This window comes from Corvus moneduloides, chromosome Z (assembly GCF_009650955.1).
Source record: "Corvus moneduloides isolate bCorMon1 chromosome Z, bCorMon1.pri, whole genome shotgun sequence".
Taxonomy (NCBI): domain Eukaryota; kingdom Metazoa; phylum Chordata; class Aves; order Passeriformes; family Corvidae; genus Corvus; species Corvus moneduloides.
The window spans coordinates 65,679,795-65,698,578 of NC_045511.1; the positions used below are offsets into that span (position 1 = coordinate 65,679,795).

The window sequence follows — 18,784 nt, forward strand, 5'->3', positions numbered from 1 at the left end:
AGTAGAATGGTCACTTTTCTAGCTACACTTATGTTTAGCTTCACAGGCTCATTCTTCCTGATGGAGAATTTGTCTCGGCAGGGTATTATATAGGGACTGAAGACCACCTACTACTAAATAATTATTGATACATAGATAGAAGGACTAAGATACTCTAATGGAAAGATACACAAGCACTTAAGAGTGTAGAATTAATGATTTAGGAAAAGAAAATAAATTGTTTCTTTATGAATGTTTCTTCAAATTGCATGGATTTTGTCTAACTGAAGTCAGTGAATCGGCTTCTAACCAACAAATACTGATAGCTGGGTCCAATACAAGACTTTAGGTTCATATAGTTTTGTGCTGGTTTTGGCTAGGGTGGAGTTCATTTTCCTCACAGTAGCTGGTAAAAAGCTATGCTTTAAATTTGTGCTAGTAACAGGATTGATAACACAGGGAAATTTTAGTTATTGCTGATGAGTGCACGCATAATGTCAAGGCCTTTTACTGCTCCTCATACCACGCCACCAGCAAGGAGGCTGGGAGTGCACAAGGAACTGGGAGGGAACGCAGCCAGGACAGATGACCCCAGCTGACCAAAGGGATATTCCAGACCATATGGCATCACACTCAGCATATAAAGCCGAGGGAAGAAGGAAGAGGGACCATTTGGAGTGATGGAGTTTGTCTTCCCAAGTCACTGTTATGCGAGATGGGGCCTGGCCTTCCTGGAATGGCTGAACACCTGCCTGCTCATGGGAAGTGGTGAATTAATTCCTTGTTTTGCTTTGCTTCCATCCTGGTTTTTGCTTTCCCTATTAAACTGTCTTTGTCTCAATGCACGAGTTTTTCACTTTCACTCTTCTGGTTCTCTCCCCCATCCCACTGGTGGGAGAGGAGTGAGTATGGGAGTAAACGACAATAGGTTGATTAGACAGCAAGAGGTGGGGCTAGGACAGTCTGTGGAACCATGTCTGTCTTCTTCCCGCTACCCCAGCAAAAGAAATCATACCTTACCTTAAAAGACTGTAACAGAAGTGCCAGTCTCTACTTTCCTTTAGGCCTTTTTAAACATCAGAAAATGCAGCAGATTCAGCTAATTCAATGTTTCAGCATTTGACAGCACATTCAGGAACCTCAGAGTCATCCTACAAGAACAGAAATTAAAAGAACCAATTAGTCATTGCATACGTCGTGCAATGTATCTTATGCTTAAAACTGCTGATACCTGGAAGGGCCATGCTGCTGAACAATAAGGAAATTACCAACAACCACAAAAATGAAAGACTTAAGTTATTTTTTGTTTCCAAGTTGAAATGCTCAAGCACACTTTGGCTACAGCACCCTGAGGAGAAAGCATGCATCTCACAATAGCTGTGTCATCCTGCCCTGCCTTCCCAATTTAAATCTTTGTTCAAACAACAGTCCATGTGAATGCACAGAAACAAAGCTCCAGGCATGTCAGGATACACCAGCCACACCAGTTACAGAAACAGAGCAGTAAATGCAACCTGGTACTAGTTTGAACAGGGAAATGCATCAGAAGCCCATGTGAGCTCAGTATTAGCACTTTATAAGCAAGGATCTTGATGTATGTGGAAGACACATGGAGGTACTTTATAAACTACAGGAAAAGGAGAAACATTTACAGATGGACTTGGCTCATTTCCCCGGACAGGCTTTTCTCAAAATTCTCATCTTACAAGCACTCAACCTGTACTAAGTAAAGACACTCCAACTGTAGCAGAGTTCAGGCCTGCACCACCACGGCACATAAGGCAGCTCTCTTCCTCCACAGCAACTCAGCAAAGATGTTCCACCACTAAGGTTTAGATACTTGTTTTTCAGCTCCAACCCGTGTTTAATCCCCCACAAGAGCAAACTTCCCGAAAGTAGAGGCACATCCACACACGCACCAACAGGGTTCCTTGCACTGAGATATCCTGCCTCACAGCCACTCACAGGTACAGTCCCAGTCAGCTGCACCCTGAGGCAGTTCCAATGTGTAACAGCTGCACAATGATGCCACTTTGACACTTGACAGCTATGGAGTGATGGGCCAGCAGAAAAACTTACCTGTATCTAGCATGATTACTCAAGAGAGTTTTAAAGATTGTTTTCAGGCAAAAGACACTTCTTATCATACAGGTTGTTAAGTACTTCCCTAAAGCATTGGTATGAACATATAAAGTGACCTCTGTCCCGTTTTGTAAAATGACAGCGATTGGGGGCTTAATGGAGTGGAAGCCAATCATATCAAGTAAAAATTATAGAGGTTTTTATTAAAAATTAATAAAAAATCTAGCATTGAAAGCATGTCACAGGCCAATGTGCCTACACAGAGATAGATAGATTGTTCTAACCCTACACTGTTTACAAATCCTTTAAAAAGCTTCCTAAGGGTTAATTATCTTCATAAACTAAAATAAAAAATAGCATTTGAAGGGAAACTACAAGGGTCCATGTCTTTGGAAGGAGTGGAGGGGGAAACTAAGTTGGACACCTACATTTGTTAAAAAACAGAAATCCAAAAGCCCCAATCTTAAATAAGCTTTAAATTAGTATTCAGTGTTCTTAAGTTACTCCAAGGAAATGGCAATAAATTTCTTCACCCCTCCTGTTTCCAACACTTTCTCAATTTACTTTTACTTTTAGACATTTATGTAAAATATGAACATTTTACACAGCAAGTTACCTATTCATGATACCTTGAAAACGCCTTTCTTATAATGGGGATACATTCTAAGATGATTACAAATATCTCCATTTACATAATAATAAAGACTGCAATGCATAAGGAAACTGGAGATTATAGGAAACAAATTATATCCTTGGAGCTCTATATTCACAGATTATGGGAAGTACCACAATCATTGCTTTTCTCTATAACCTCCTGCACTACACTTCTGAATAAAGCAGTGCAGCAGTTTCCAGATGTTCAATCAGCAGTTATACACCCTGGGCCACTGTTCAAGGACACAAAAACCTGTCTTTCAAACCCCTGCTGCCATGTGTCCCTATACCATGGTGTCAAGATCATTCAGGTATTTCTCATGGGTTAATTTTTCTCCAGCAGATTTCACATTCTGCACATTGTCCCACAGCTAGCATAAACGCCCTACTGGGTACTCTGTAATTTAGCTGAAGAGAGTTTATGCCCACACCTGTTCCAGATCAGCCTGAAAACACAGTAACTGTGCAACACCAAAGGCCAGAACCAGGATGCAGCTTGAGCCCCAAGATGAACTAGTAACAATGCTGTGGAAACTGATCCTTTTTGTCAAAGAGAACTGATCAAAAGTCAGAAATCCTTTAGGAGCTAAGATTTATCACATACCGTACTGTTTTCCACACCAGATAGAAAGAATGCTTCAGTTTCACTTTTTGCCCCAAACAAATCACAGCATGCATGTGTACACAATCATCTGACTCCTACACATCCAAGCACAACCAAAACAAAAAACAGTACACCATACACCCATTTTTTCCCTTAAGGGGAGAACAAACCACACCTAACAGGTATTAATAAAAACACCAAACATTAGAAAACATTCTGTTACAACGGGTATTTTAAAAAAATCTATGTAGCATTAAGCAAAATTTAAATCTGTACAAAATGGATGGATGTATCTCACATTAAAAAAGTAACTGTTCTTCTAAACTGCCTCACAAATGGCAATCTAATTTCATTTCCAGACAGAAAATTTACTCAGTGATTAGCATGACAGTGTTAAGCAGAAGGAAAGAAAAGCAGAAATTAAACCAAACATCAAACAGTTAAGCAGAGATATTGAATATACAACAGGAGTGCATTTACTGATAAAGTTATAATTTTTACATGAAGTTCTAACCTTTGTAACATTTTAGATTTAAGCAAAACTTGCTGTGTAACAGAGTCCTTAAAATCCCAAAGACATGGTGTTAACAATTCTTAACAAAAGGTCCACATGTTTCACAGCATACTTCACTAGCCTGACAAGTTCCCTACAGATGGGTAACACATGTATTCCATCTTCTCTCCTTTTCCATTCTAAAACTGTTCAACACCTCCTCCCACATGCTCCTCCAACACACACACTTCCCTCCAGCAGACAGCAGCCTGATTCACTTATCTAAAGAGGAATTTACGCTGGCCTGAAAAAACACCAGCCCCTCAACTGCAAGGCCATGCCTGGATAGTTTATTGAGATATTCCTCAGATGTTATATCCAACAAGCACTGCTAAGTCAGCTAGAGATGTCCTGCATAGCACCAGAAGGGTAGTTACATTCTCGGTGTGAAGGAGACATCATTTTAAAATAAATCTGAGTGTAACATTTCCAGTGGTGAAGACACTATTTCCTGGTGAACATGTTCTACCATTTTTGGTCAGAAAGCCTTTAAGCTGTCAAAAGCACTATCCAGCCGTGGTAAATTTCACTGACATAAGTTCTCATAATTACTAAAGAAAATAACTAAGGCTATGTCTGGGTGGCACAAAGCACCATGCTAATTACCCCTTCAGAGACACTAATTAATCCGGGCAGGACATCACAGTAACGTGACTACTCTGCCTGGGGAATCTCCCAATGCTGATGTATCGTGCCATTTGGATACCTGCCTCCCACCCCAAGCAGTCTCTATCAGATGGAAGAAGAGCCTTACACCAAAGATGAGCCCTTCATGGAGGTGTGTTTCCTCTCAGAAGCTGTGTGTTTTACTGAAATCGACGATCTTCAGCACACAAGACTGAACTGCACCAATTCTTGACAAACAGTAAAATAATCAACAAGCAATTACTGAGCATCCTCGGCTGCTAGGAGGAGCAATGTGAGAGGGTATACCTACAGTCTCCTGGGCCCCAGAAGAAAAGGTTCAGGTCAGCATCTCAGAGGAGCCACGTGTAACGATAATGGTGATTTGTCTGACAATCAGCTGCGGCCATTCATGCCACATTTTAACAGACACATTTAAAACAGACCACGGAGAAACCCTCCAGCACTAGTGTACATGTTCTCCATTTAGTAAGCTCCGAGGAGCAGGTAATAGTGTGGTTGTTAGCAGGGCAGAAGTTACACTGTTGCCAAAGTGACTTTGCTTTCAGCTTTCTGGCAATAAAACAAGCCCTGCGCTGAAGCCAGAACACTTTATCTACTGTACCTGATGCGACCTCTTGGTACCGAGAAATGCTCTTCACGTACTGCAAATGGACTTTGATCTTCTTTTGACTTGTTAAAACACATACAGTAAGGAATAACGTACTCAGCAGTCGCTTAAAGCACCTGTCCCAGTAGGAACTGGTTTTTGAACAACCAGAGTGCAATAGGGAAGGGGAACACCTGATAGACAATACAACCTGCAGGAGAACACAGCCTCATACCTGTCCACAACACAGAATGAAAAGACACAGAAGGGTCATTCCCTGTGGCACAAACAAGCAAAAAGAAAATGGAAGTGTTTTACTGCATGCAGAACAATTTCAGATTCTGAAGAGCCCCTATTGAGTCCCCTTTCTCCTCCTCACAAATACACATTTAAAAATTAATAATTTCTGAGACAATCCTGTTCTTATGGCCTCTCTCAACAGAGACCTTTTGCAAAGCCCATTAATTCCGGAGGATTTACTTAAGTGACATGGATCACGTTGCAGGTAAATGGGATACACCAGCTCAGCTGGAAGCTGCAGGCAAGGCTGGCTTCTCACGTGTCAGTCACTTTTGCACAGACAGAGGTCACAGCACAAGGAAGGGCAGCTTCACCTTGGGTTTGTACCACTGTGTTCAGAAGTTGGTGACTGCTTTCAACACGTGGGCTGTTTCTTGTGGCAAAAGGACAACTGTCAAACGGAGTGCACTGCTTTGAGACAGGGAGAAATCACATCGATTAAACAGTATCAAGAGTCCTTGAGACTTTCATGGTCTCAGCAGAGAGGACAAATACTCAAACTAGTCTGCCAGATACAGCACAGATGAATAAAATACTATAAAAAGCATAATAATTCACTTATGATAAATTAAACTGCATTTCATGAATAGGTGGTTAAAGCAACAGTTTGCACACTTACACAAATACTTCAAGCTCATGAAGAATATAAAGGTGTCATAAAAGACACATTTACTACCCGATCCATTCCAAAAACATTCACAAATGTTGTCAAAACATAGGGTGTACATCTGAGTTTAGGACTGCCTAATAAAAGGCTGTCTCCTTCAAAATACTTTCTTTTACCCAAAGGCTGACTTTGAGTTGTACACAGTAAAAGTGACAAGATAGGTAAACACTTCAGTCTGCAAATAACAAAAACTGGTCAAGATTGTGACAAAACCCACCAAGCCATACAAATGTGGGCTGAACCTTAATATCTTCAGCTGTCAAGTCAGGTGAAGTTAACTCAGCATTCACTGTACACTCAGAGGTCAGATACATGTTCCATACCCTCCTCCAGTGCCTTCCCTACAGAAACTGTGGAGTTCAGGCTGGGCTTTGTGAGAGGAGACCTGTGCTTGGTAGGACAAACCACCACTGCAATGCAGATCTTCAGCTGGCAGACAAGAGATCTGAGTTTTAACCAGAAATGGGCAAAGTTCTGAAAAGAAACAGCACAAACGTCCACTCCAACAACCGAGGCTGCTGACAGAGATGAAGCCTCACTGACAGTGCTAGAATTCACCCAGGACTTTCGTTTCTCCCATCTGCAGGGAGACTGCTACTTGTGAACTTCACCTATACAGGGGATTCACACCCAGTGACTGAGGAGATAGAGTCATTAACACACCCCAGCTTTGTTTGTGAGGGATTTTTCTTCCACACATGCCCATGTGCAGCCAGATGTAATTCTTTGTTCTCTGACTGCAAAACTAAGCTATCAAATCTCAGCCCAGATCTTAAAACATAATTTATTTCTTATGGCTCTAAAGCAGGATGGAGCAAGATGGGCTTTACAAGGCCTGTTTAGATGGGAGACTTGATGTTAGGCACAGAACTACCTATCATCTTCTTTTAACTTTCCTCAATACATCAATTAAATCCTGTACTACATCTCTTATCCAGTTACATCCTTTGCTTGTTTACATCACCATATCATAAAATACCGCTGATAAGCAACAACACATGATAAATCTGTGCTTGCTTCCTTAAGGCAAGCAGAGATTAGGAAAGGGCATGAAGGTATTTCTTTTGTCTTGCAATGAAAAGGAACTGGAAAGGTGGGGAATGAAACTGAAAGGCATCATAAAACACTATCTTGCTTGCCTTGCTCCCAGGTGAGACAGCCTCTCACCTCTCTGTGAGACACATGATGCTCCTGAGGAGAGCCACATGCTTACTCCTCTGGTTCCATCTCAGCTGGACAAGCAGAGGAAGGGAGGGAAAGGGGCCTGGAAGCTTTTAAAAGGCAGAAGATACTTCACTAAACATCTTAACCTTTAAAATTCTGTTAAAGATACAGAACTGACAGACATTATCTCCAGGAGCAGCAGATCTGAAACACTAGTAACCTTTACGAATCCCAAAAATGTTTAGTTGCTAGATTTCAAGTGATAAAAGCAAATCTCTGTAAAAACTCCTTTGTGCTCTTTCCCTATCCACACAGAGTATGAAAACATTCCCAGACAGATGTCAGTCACCACTGCACCTCTTTGCTGACTTTTGGGTGGGGGAAGCCATGCACACAATCAATGTGATTGGTAATGCAAGCTTCGTTTATTAGCAATACAGAGGCACTTATATAGTATTGAATACAAGCTTATCAGTTCTTTAATTAGTTTAAACTTACAAAGGCGCATTCTTACTTCTACATAATTGGGTTAGATAAAAGACTACATTTGGCAAGCTTTATGTTTTGTTTTGAGAGATCAAAAATCTTCCTTCCTTCTCATGGTCAGTATATCTTATCAGCACAGGACTGTACCTCCTTAAAACTCCCTTTTTGTTTCTCAGGCCTGTTTCTCACACAGGCACTCTCTCATGAAGGTTTCTTCTCATGCAGGCCTTTGCTTGCAGGCTCTTGCTTGTACAGTTCTGTTATTAATTTGTTCCCTTTATCAATAATCCATGTCCCTGATCCTCTAATCATTCTACAAAACCTCTTCATGGGTGTAACACAGCTACGGCTAACAATAGGCAGCTGGTCTGCTCTAGAAGCATGCCAAGAACCTGCACCTGCATCCTGCATTAGGGAATTCGTCCTTCACATACCCATCTCCATATCTAGCCCTGAAAGCTGAAGCTCCCCTTACTCAGGGACAGGCAACATCCTGAGACTTCAAGTCAGAATGACAATCAACAACGGGGCTCACATCTTCCTCTGGCACCAAGTCAAACCCTGGACCAGGTCACTTCTTTGCAGCTTGGGCTTTCCATATGCATGTTACCTAGCTGGCCTTTGGGGATTTTTAAGTGGATATTAGGACCATCTTCCTAGTGATATTCTAAAGTTTATATTCCTGAAGAATGGGAATTTTGGAAGGCCTGTGGTGGACCAGCATTCAAAATCCAGCAATGTTTGGGAATAATCTTCAGCACTCACCACATGCTCCTGTAATAGCTTCCTGTAACAGGAAGTTACGATACTGAACCGAGATGAGAAAAAAAACTGCATCATATTTTCAGCCTAAAGCTCTGAAAACACAATGAATTGATGAACCCCAAGCTGCACAGTGCTGTTGGGTTGCACGCTCCTCACTGCAGCAGGCTGCAACAAGAAGGGTCCTCAAAAGTCACATGTCGCTGAGGGCCATTGTCATGGTAATACTGTTTCCCTTGTGCAAAAAGAAAAAAAAGCAGCTGTGACAGCTGTCTCATCAGATGTTCTTAATCAACTACTTGAAGAAGAGCTAAAAGCAAGGTCATTTTGAATTTACCTCCAGTGAACCAAACTAATCCAGAATAACTACTGTATGTTCCCTTGCCTTCAAGAGCACCACGTTCTAGACAAAACAGTCTCTTTTTAGATGAGAGATGGCAGACAAAAAACAGCATTTCCAAGGATTCAAAGACCAGGAAAATTACATAACCAAGTATGTGGCCTAAAGGAAAAGGACAGATTATACCCCAGAGTTCCACCATCAGCTCTCAACAGAACAGCTTCCCCCAATTAAACTTCAAGCTCAATCATGGTAAGACACTTGTTAGTGTCCCTAAAAAACAAAGCAGTTTGTCCTAGCATAAGGAAGGAAGATTAGCAAGGGGAGGACAAGCAGGACACAGGCAGTGCTGGTTAGGGTGTTCTTCTCTTCTGAAACTTATCATGGCTTGCATATTCAGCAACAGCATGGAACAGGAACTCTACTAAAGGCAGCATACACAAATGGCAATACTTTTGGAATCATAAAATGGTTTGGTTTGGAAGAGACATTAAAGATATCTAGTTCCAACCCTCCTGCCATGGGCAGGGACACCTTTCACTAAAACAGCTTGCACCAAGCTCCATCCAGCCTGGTCCTGAATGTTTCCAGGGATGGGGTATCCACAACTTTTCTAGGCAAACTGTTCCAGTACCTCACCACCCTCACAGTAAAGAAGTTTTTCCTAAAATCTAATCTAAACCTACCTACTTTCAGCCTTAATCCATTTTCCCTTGTTCTGTTGCTACAACCTCTTGTAAAAAGTCCCCCTCCATCTTTCTTGAGGGCTCCCTTTAGGTACTGAAAGGCAGTGATTAAATCAACCTAAAGCCTTCTCTTTTCCAGGCTGAACAATCCCAATTCTTTCAGCCTTTTCTCATAGGGCAGGTGCTCCATCCCAACAACCATCTTGGTGTCCCTCCTCTGGATCCAACAGGTCCATGTCCTTCCCATGCTGGGGACCCCAGAGCTGGATGCAGTGTTCCAGGTGGGGTCTCAGCAGAGCAGAGCAGAGCAGAGGCGCAGAATCCCCTCCCTGGCCCTGCTGCCCACGCTGCTTTGGATGCAGCCCCGGACACGTTTGGCTTTCTGGGCTGTGAGTGCCCAAGGCTGGGTCACGTCCAGCCCCTCACCCACCAATATTCCAGTTCTTTCTGCCAAAAAATAACTAGTGAGAGACTCTCATTACAATACTACAACACACTCTCTCCACATATAGAACATCATCCCCCTCTCCAAAACATTAAACACCAGATTTTCATGCTCCAGCTCACAGACATTAAGGCTGTAATCTAACAACATTCTTCCAAAGTAGATTGGGGAAAACACATGTGCACAGTGTGATTGTCACTGTATGTTTCTCTTGAAACGCTAAAAAATGTCACCTACATGCAAAAGTTCTGTCTGCCCACACAGTGCATAAAACATGAATGTCACTAAGCAAAGTGACCTCAACCAATTCTGCCTGAAAAGTTGCAGGCTCTCATTTGCGAGGGCAGCCAGCAAAAGGCAGGGGAGGGAGAGCACAGAATGGAAATGCAGATGAAAAAAGCCAGCACGAGCTTTGCAATGCTACTTTATCATCTCAGCATGCTTGCAGGTACTCAAGGTCACCATGGATGAAAAATCACAAATTTAACTTAACAGTCCCACCACTGCTTCTGCCGAGCAGAATTTGACTTGTGTGGGACTGTTCGGGTTGCTGCAGCAGTTTGCAAACAGTTTGTTTACCAGAAAGACACCAACCAGGCGCACACACACATACTTTAATACTCCTTCTACACTAAGTACTGCCATTCAAAAACAAATCACCACTTCATGCCACAAGTACTCTCCCATTTAGATATGTTTTAAAGAGTCCATTAGATTGTAACACCAAAACCTACCCAGTGACACAAACCAGATCTGATTTCACTGTTTCCTGAAAGAGCAAAAAAACCCAATATTAAAAACTTACAGGCTGTTAGTCCACCGTTTCTCTCCGGCACACGGTACATTATTTAACTGCAATGCCTGAAACAGTAACTTGACCTCTCTGGGAAGGTGGGCGGTATTATTCAAGCTGAAACATTAGAAACATGCATAATTACTCTGGGTATTTGCCACACATTCTTTCATCCGTAAACCAATATGAATGGAAAAGTCACACTGACACTCCAGGCTTAGATCATATCCCAGCCATCAATTATGAAGATTTTTTATGAGGTCCCAAGAGAACAAAATTTTTTAGGGCCAGAGAAATTTTCTCTGGACTTAACTGTGCATATGTTACAAAGACAAAACGTCAGTGCTGCCAACTCAAAGCCAAGACTTCAGCAGGCTAAACCATGAATTTTGAGCTTTCTGCCCCAACACTGACAATACTGTAATTTTGTTTCCTTCAACCCCACACACCCATTGCATTCATTGATGTGGCACCTCTGAGGATGCCTGCTGTAGCACCAGCCACATCCCATCATTCATCCACCCATTCCTGCAAGGTGTTGCCTCACACACCTGTGGGGTGCCTGCCTGCTCCTCAGCAAACCCAAGGACCTTTGGTAGAATCAGACCATCCATAGGGCTGGTTGGAATAAAAACCCACTGGAAGGTAAACAGGCAGATGAAGCTCTAAGAAAAGAGACCATGCTTGTTCCTGACTCCAGAGGGATTGGCAGCTCATATCATGGCTGCCTAAGCTTATGGCAGTTTGCCCTTCACACCAAGCATACCGAGTGCCCTCTGCATATAGCCTTGTCTTCCCTTCAAGGATAAAGCAGCATTCACCTTTCAAGTTTCAGAAAGATGAATCAGAATCAGGAAAAAAAAAATGAAATACTACAAGCCAATATTCACAGCTGGAGCTGTGAAATACACAAAACTATCAGTACTTTTAAGGCTAGAAAACAACACAAAAAGCAATTTTTTCTGAAGATGGAGGAAATGCTATTCACAAGAGAGAAGAACTGCACACACATGTCAAGTAACAGTCTCCTCTAGCTAAATTCTTGTATCCCTCAAAATCAAGACCCAGCTGCACTCCTGACCAAGTGAGATGCAGCAGCATCTACAGCTGTTCTGATCCCAGTTGCCCCTGAACTTATTTTGATACCAACATCCACATCGTGCTGTTCTGGGCAACATGTAACTTGACTAACCCCTTGCTACAATGGAACTTCCAGTGTTCTTGATTCAGCCCATTTTATTCTTGGTGCTTGGCACAAATACATGTGGAATAGAAGGTATTTATTTCAGCTAATTCCCCAGGCATTAGAGACAATGCATGCATCTGGAACACTGTTCCAGCAACGATACATGAATAATTCTAGAATCATTCTTCTGTTTTGTTTTTCAAGCAGCCCAGCTCCCTGCATCTCTTGTTTGTCATTATATACTTCCAAAACTTTGGAAATCACAGCAATGCATGTAGTGAAACACCTCTCAGTATTTTAAGTCAGAATTCGTAGTTTCAACAATGTGTTTTCCCTTTATGCAGGATAACGGTGGATGTCAGGGGATACAAGTTGCCACGGTAACCTCATAGAAAGTAAAACTTCAGGACAATATTTTCCACATGAATTTGAAATCTCAAGATACAAAAATTGCTCAGTGCCAAGTTATTTTGACTACATAACCAGAACTTGCTGGTGACTTTTCTGGCAAGTTTTAAATATGTTTTTGTAGACAATGGTTTATGCAGAGTTTAAAACCTGCATACCTTCTTACACATGCGTGAAAAATGTGAACAGCTTTATTGTGAAGATTTTCTCCCTCTTCCACATAACCTAAAAACAAATTAAAAGATGACAAAGCAACCATCTTAAGCCTTACCTAAAATATCTATTCAAAAGGTCTGAGGTATGCAATGAAAATGCTTTAAGTCAAACAAAAGTGGCTTGTAGTAAAGAGAGGAACAGAACAAAGATCTGAGTTTGCATCAAATGCTGGTTGCAATCATTTAATTGCCACCGTTTAAGAGCAGGAATTTCTCCAGTCTGTTTCAGTATTTGCTATTCCAGTAAATAAAAATAAAGGGAAAAGTCAATATTATAGTTTTAAGGTTCCAATTTTGAAGTGGTTTGATAACAACCTTCCACAAGTCATTCTCATGGGAAAGAGCTGCTAGAGCACAGAGCTAATTAGGGCTTCTCAGTTAAGCTCTTTCTCCCGCTTTGTTCAGAAAACCTGGACAAATAGCTTATCCATGGATAAACCTGGGGGCCTTTCACAAATATTTTGTATTCCACAGCAAGCTTAGGCACATTACATAAACATCTGGAGTACGCACTAGGAACACGAACCTCCTTGCTCTGCCCTGCAGCAAGTGTCTTCATGACACTTTCATCAACAGTGACAGAAAGAAAAAAGTATTATTGTGGGCTTCCATCCAAAAAAATGTTGTCATCTATAGCCTGTCTGTATGGACACAAGGATTTGGGGCAAAAGGGAGGAGGGGTAATTCAGGTGCATAAACAACTGTTCCAGTCTTCCTTCTCAGTACTTAAGTTCTGAGAGAAAGAAGGAAAGAAAGAGCCTTGTATCATTATTAAAAGAGAGACTATTTCCAGAATAACTGGAGACTAAAATGCTTTGAGGTAACGCAGCAGTGAAATCACATATGTTCATATTTTCCCTGGAGGTGCAGTCCGTTTTGGAAGTGCTCTTAGCATACAGAAGTTAAGATGAAGACAACTCATTCTGATGTGCTCTGGCACCGCCTCAGACCAAGAGCAAAGAGAAAACCACAGACGCTGTATGAAAGAGGGCACCTGCAAAACATCTCTGCTGTGTTGACCATGCCAGGGCCCACAACTGATAAACCAGTTGCTCACAATACAGCAGATAGCTTGATACCACATTTCACAGCATAGCTGGATTTGAGTCAAGAATCTACTTGCTCTGGGAGCCAAGCTATATATAAGGAGGGAAAGGCACACAGTTCTCTCTAGCATGCTTCCCCCAAAGTCCTAGAACAGCAACATCAGTGCCTTCAGTTTCACTGCAATTCTGCTGGCATCTTTGCAGTCTATCAAGCCTAACCACTGAACAATTTTTTGTGTGTGTTTATTTTTAAAATCTGTAGAGCTGTACCTTACTGTACATTGCAGCAACTGCATAAAAGGTGCAGCTTCGCTATCTCAAAATATTCCCTTCACAAAACCAGGGAAACAAAGTCTCTCCTCGCTGCTTCTCCAAAGGAGAGCACTGAAGGCTTCTGGTAAGAAAGACAAAAGCAACAGCAGACAACCAGTGTGATAAACTACCACACACATTTTACTCTAAGGAGTAGTAATTAGTCATTTAAAAATACACAAAATCCATGCATATGTTAAAACATGAAAGAAGATATCCTGAGAGCTAGATGCTCCTCTGAGATCACATTTCAAAGCAGTGCAGTATCATTCTGTTAATCTTTTGGGAAAACCAGCATGGATATTCTGCTGCAATGTAATTAAGGCAGGAATTCCAGCCCCTCCATTGTGACCTTCGAAGAAACCCCAGGGGTCAAGAGCAGTAGCCTGTACCCTGCTACAGCGCTAATATAGCTGTAGTATAAACAAAAAACCTCTTGCAACAAGAGTACCAACAAGTTTCAGGGAGGAAAAGGGGGGACATATAGATACACTCAAAGATACACTGCCATAAAACAGCTTCTACCACAACCATAAGTGAAAAGTTGTTTTTCTAAAGGTTGTTGGAGAAATTTCATTTTTACCATGTAGCTGGGAAAAAGTTGACATGTTTACTTTCATTTTTTATTCTCAAGAAATATCCATGCTTATCGAAACAGTAACTAAAGACTTGCTTTCTTAGAGTAATGTTTAGCGAACAAAATGAAGCCAAGGGAAAGGTGACTTCTTGCTGTAACTTGAGAGAGGGTGGGTTTGGAGAAAGTGCTGGGCTTTTTGGCCCTTGAGCCACAGTAACTCCCTGGTGAAACTTCATGAGCACAAGCAAAGCTGCAGCCTGCAGTGACAATGCTAACTCTTGCCCTTTATAATGTAGCAGTCGTGCCCTCTGTCCCCAACACCTCTCAGCGGTGACCAACAAGGACTGCCCCAGCCGAAGGACAGCATGGACAGGCAAAGTGTGCAAGCTGGGAATGGCAGCAGCCCAGCTCCTGGTGGAAACTTTAACTGAACTCTACTCAGAATGCTTGGCATAAGCTGTCTCAGGCAGGCCAGTAGCAAATCACGACAAGAGATAATCAGGTAGGTTTTTTTCTCATTCTTACCCTTTGCAATCTGAGAACAGTGAAAGAGGACACCATCTAGCTAGAAGGTTGCTAATTAATTCCTCCTCACCCAGGCACTGCAATGCTTCTAGCTGCAAAGTACCTGCTTATCTAGGAATAAGCACTAGATAGCATTTTAAGAACGGGCTTCATTTGTTTTGAAAAATGCCACTAAAAAGGCACAATTATCTCAAGATTTCCTCTATCAGCAGCGAGAAAAAGTGAAAGTAAAGCACAATCGCTCTTGCCTGATTAATTTTCAGAGCACCAACTTAGCCTGCCCAGTGAGTTTGGTGGGAGGTCAGCATGCCAAAGGCATAGATGCTTTTAAAAGTATAATGAGATCTCATATCTCTTAGCTGAACAAGTTTCCCTGGAAATAAACTATTTCTGAACAAGTTGGAGCAGGGCAGATATGCCTTTCTGCAAGAGCAGGACCAAAACGCAGTTGCAAGTGACATGGGTAAGACATGGGTAGCTAAAGCACTTTAAAACCAAGGAAGCAAGACTCTGTTGTCTTAAGTGTCAGTTATCTTGGATCAAAGGCTAAAAAAAGCTGCTTGGGTATAGCACTAACACAAGAGATGAGTCTGACAGAAGATACAATGGAAAAACACTCCACAAAAAGAGTTCAGCACACTTTTCACACTATCGATCGCAAGCATTCTGTGAACAGCAATGGTTTGCCTACTAAGGCAATGGTTTGCCTACTAACTGCTCTGTTAGTACTATCACAATACACATAACAGAAGTCCCAACAGCAAAAGTCAAAACTCCGGGCTGTCATTAGGCAGACACATCCAGAAGCATCTTCTGAAATATCTGCACTCAGCTGTAGTGTTTTGGAGTGGCAAAGCAACACCACAAACATTAAAAATTTATAGAAAAAATCCACCTGCATGAACAAAGACTCAATCTAATGTATGTTTCTCCTTTTCATTCTATTTATGACTGAGATGTCCCTCATTTTAGCTAGGACAAAAACCATGGAGTTACTTAAATTCATATTTTGGGTTTTTTCTTTCAAATGAGGAAGGACAAGTAATAAACTGCCACATCCAAAGTAGCTCTATCTCATTGCCTTTTTCCAGTTACATCAGTAGCTCCCATCTCTTCTTTACCCAGAGTAAAGCAGGAGTACCACGTCTTCACAACTGCATGAGTACAAGTGGGCAACAGGCCAGCTGGACAAACACAGGCAATGGAAATTTTTTTTTTTTTTTGGTGTTATCACCCTCTAGATACACAGAGCTCAATGCACAGGAGATGTGCAGCCTAGCCAGCTGTGTTTTCTCACACAAATTTTTCATCCCTTTGTCCCCATCCTTTTCTTTCTACCCTCCCACACAGCAATTTCAGCCACCTCTTTTCCCCTGGGGGAAAAAAATATATAGTTTCTGGCCTTACCACAGCATACAAATTTCATTGAAATCTGAGAAGCAAGAATGTTCTACTTTGTTTGAACCTGAAGACACCTGCAGCTCAGTCTCAGGTGAGCAATTCAGAGCCAACAGCAAGAAAATGAAAATGTCAAGGACCAGATACTTCCTTAAAACAAACCAGACTTTGTGCTGGGCAAACAACAGGAATACTATTTGTTTTGCTTTCTTCTTTTTAAAGCAGAGACCTTCATTGTACGAGACATCATTCTAGTTAATGAGTCCCTCTCTTCAAGCTCCTCTCTGACAAACTTACTAGCTTGAAGGCCTTCTTTGGACAAGAAGCCAGGAAAAGGTCAGCTAGAAGACCCTGCAGATGCAGCAAGCTGTATCAAGAACACCGATGTCCAGAAGCCAGGCTGGATAAGCAGCTGCGCTCTGGTTGATTACCAGGCATTTCACACCAAGGCTATTCTATGTGAAGAACATTACAAAGAACAAAAAGCATAGGGACACATTTCCTACTATATTCTGTTACTTCTTTGAAAAAGCAATAAAATTCCGTTCTTGAGTGTGAGAATGAGGGCGAGTCCTCCCCTGCTTGGAATAAACACACTTGTGCACATTCCTTCCTTTCGTGCTGTGTACATCTCTACTTGGCATTGCAAGCTGTTGCAAGATGACTCAGCTTGTTACTGATTAACATCTCACTTAAAGTCTTTTCTGTGTGCCTCAGTCCAACTCTCTTCATATCCATCAGGCACCCTGACACCACGCATTTCTTTCCATTTTGCCCTCAGGTGCACCAGACAAATACTAACTCAATAGCCCAGAGTTCACCATGTACTACCAACTTTCTTCCCCTCCTCTCCAGAGTACAACCCCCCCTCCTTCAAGCTACACAGTGCTGCAGCACAAGCCTTTCACATCCCCAAAGGCCCTGCAGGCAGCAGAACCGGGCTGCCACCCCAGACTTCCATACCTTCCTTTCCTTTCCCTCCAAATGGAGTCAAGAAGAGGTGTCAGGTCAGGTATCTCCAGATACCTGATAGATACCGGCAGCTGAGCTACCATGCAATGTGTCACCCGTTTGTTTCTGGACTGCAGGGCCTGGCCTTCCTGCCCAGAGAGGGCGTGTGTGCACATACAGGGTGGGGAGTTCCTTTAGGGAGACTGAAAAACAGCTCAAATCAGAGAGCAGGGAAAAACCGTGTACTTTAGTTTTGGGTATATTTCACCCAAACAAAATTTTTATAGGAAAAAAAACCAACCTGTTCAAAAATTTTGAAGAGAAGGTGTCCATCCTTCATAATGGGACTGCTGTCTCGAATAGTCATGCAGAGCTATGTGTTCTCATGGACAAAAGGAATCGCCCCCCAAAGAAGCTTTCTTATAGCAGCTTCTAAAATGTGATGTTACCCAGCCACTACCTCACTGCCTTGCACCCTGACCTCCCCCCTCCCACCTTCTCCTCAGGCATCAACACAACTTTACTCATCTTTATTTCCTCACAGAACACATTCCCTAGCTGAAGACCCCCTCCATCTATGCCTGCAGCTCATGCTGCTCCCACCAGCACTGGCCCCTGCACAGACATGCACACACCTGTCCCAAGAACAGCACCCTACCTGTGTTCCAGGGAACAAAGGAATCCCAGGCACAGGATCTCACCCCTTCTCTCACTCTACTCCCACAGCATGGCATTTCCAATAAAATATTTGCAAACACACAGACGCACAAGCTGTGAACGCTGCAGAGTCCTGCCCAAGGGGGTCTTACTTTACCGCATTTTTGCATGGCACGATGAGCACCCGTAAACCCTGCAGTTCCCAGGAGCCCTGAGAGGAGTGCACACGTGAAGTCACATCTCCACAGTGTCACAAAGCTGCCAAAGGCCAAGGCAGTGCCAAGTGACAACAGTGCAACTGTCTTTCAGACACAGAGGTAGAGAAAAGGCAAAGAGAAGTCTCCGTCAACAGTGGAAGCTTGTTTGCTGCTTTCAGAATTATATCAGGAGATGAGCTAAGACACCTTTTGCCACCTGCACACAACTTACTGGCACACCTGATCTAATTTCAAAATGTGATCTTTAACAGTCCATGCAGGCTGTTCTGTAAAATTAGCAGTGTCAACCCCAGTATTGTTCGGGTTATAGCCAAAAACCACTCCTGTGCCAGGACCACTCAGTCACAAATATCAGACAATATTTACATATGCATCAAACCCACAGTTTGGCAAAAAATTAATTCACCCAAGAGTGCTTTGATCCTCTGACAAATCATTTCCTGACTAAAGTTGAAACAACAAAAAGGACTTTGGACACCAACCAGCTGTCACACTTAGCTGGCACTAAATCCCACAAAGCCCGGGAGGAAAGATTTAGGTGG

At 42.4% G+C, this 18,784-nt stretch overlaps 1 protein-coding gene across 3 annotated transcripts in view; it reads right to left on the reverse strand.

Annotated features, from left to right (window-relative positions):
- The window catches only part of KANK1 (KN motif and ankyrin repeat domains 1), a 129,405-nt gene that overhangs the window by 95,234 nt on the left and 15,387 nt on the right, over nucleotides 1-18,784 (reverse strand). For all 3 annotated transcript variants that reach the window (XM_032095668.1, XM_032095669.1, XM_032095670.1), the window contains one exon: nucleotides 1,000-1,130. The gene's annotated coding sequence lies outside the window, so the exon portion shown is untranslated. The remainder of the gene's footprint in view (nucleotides 1-999; nucleotides 1,131-18,784) is intronic.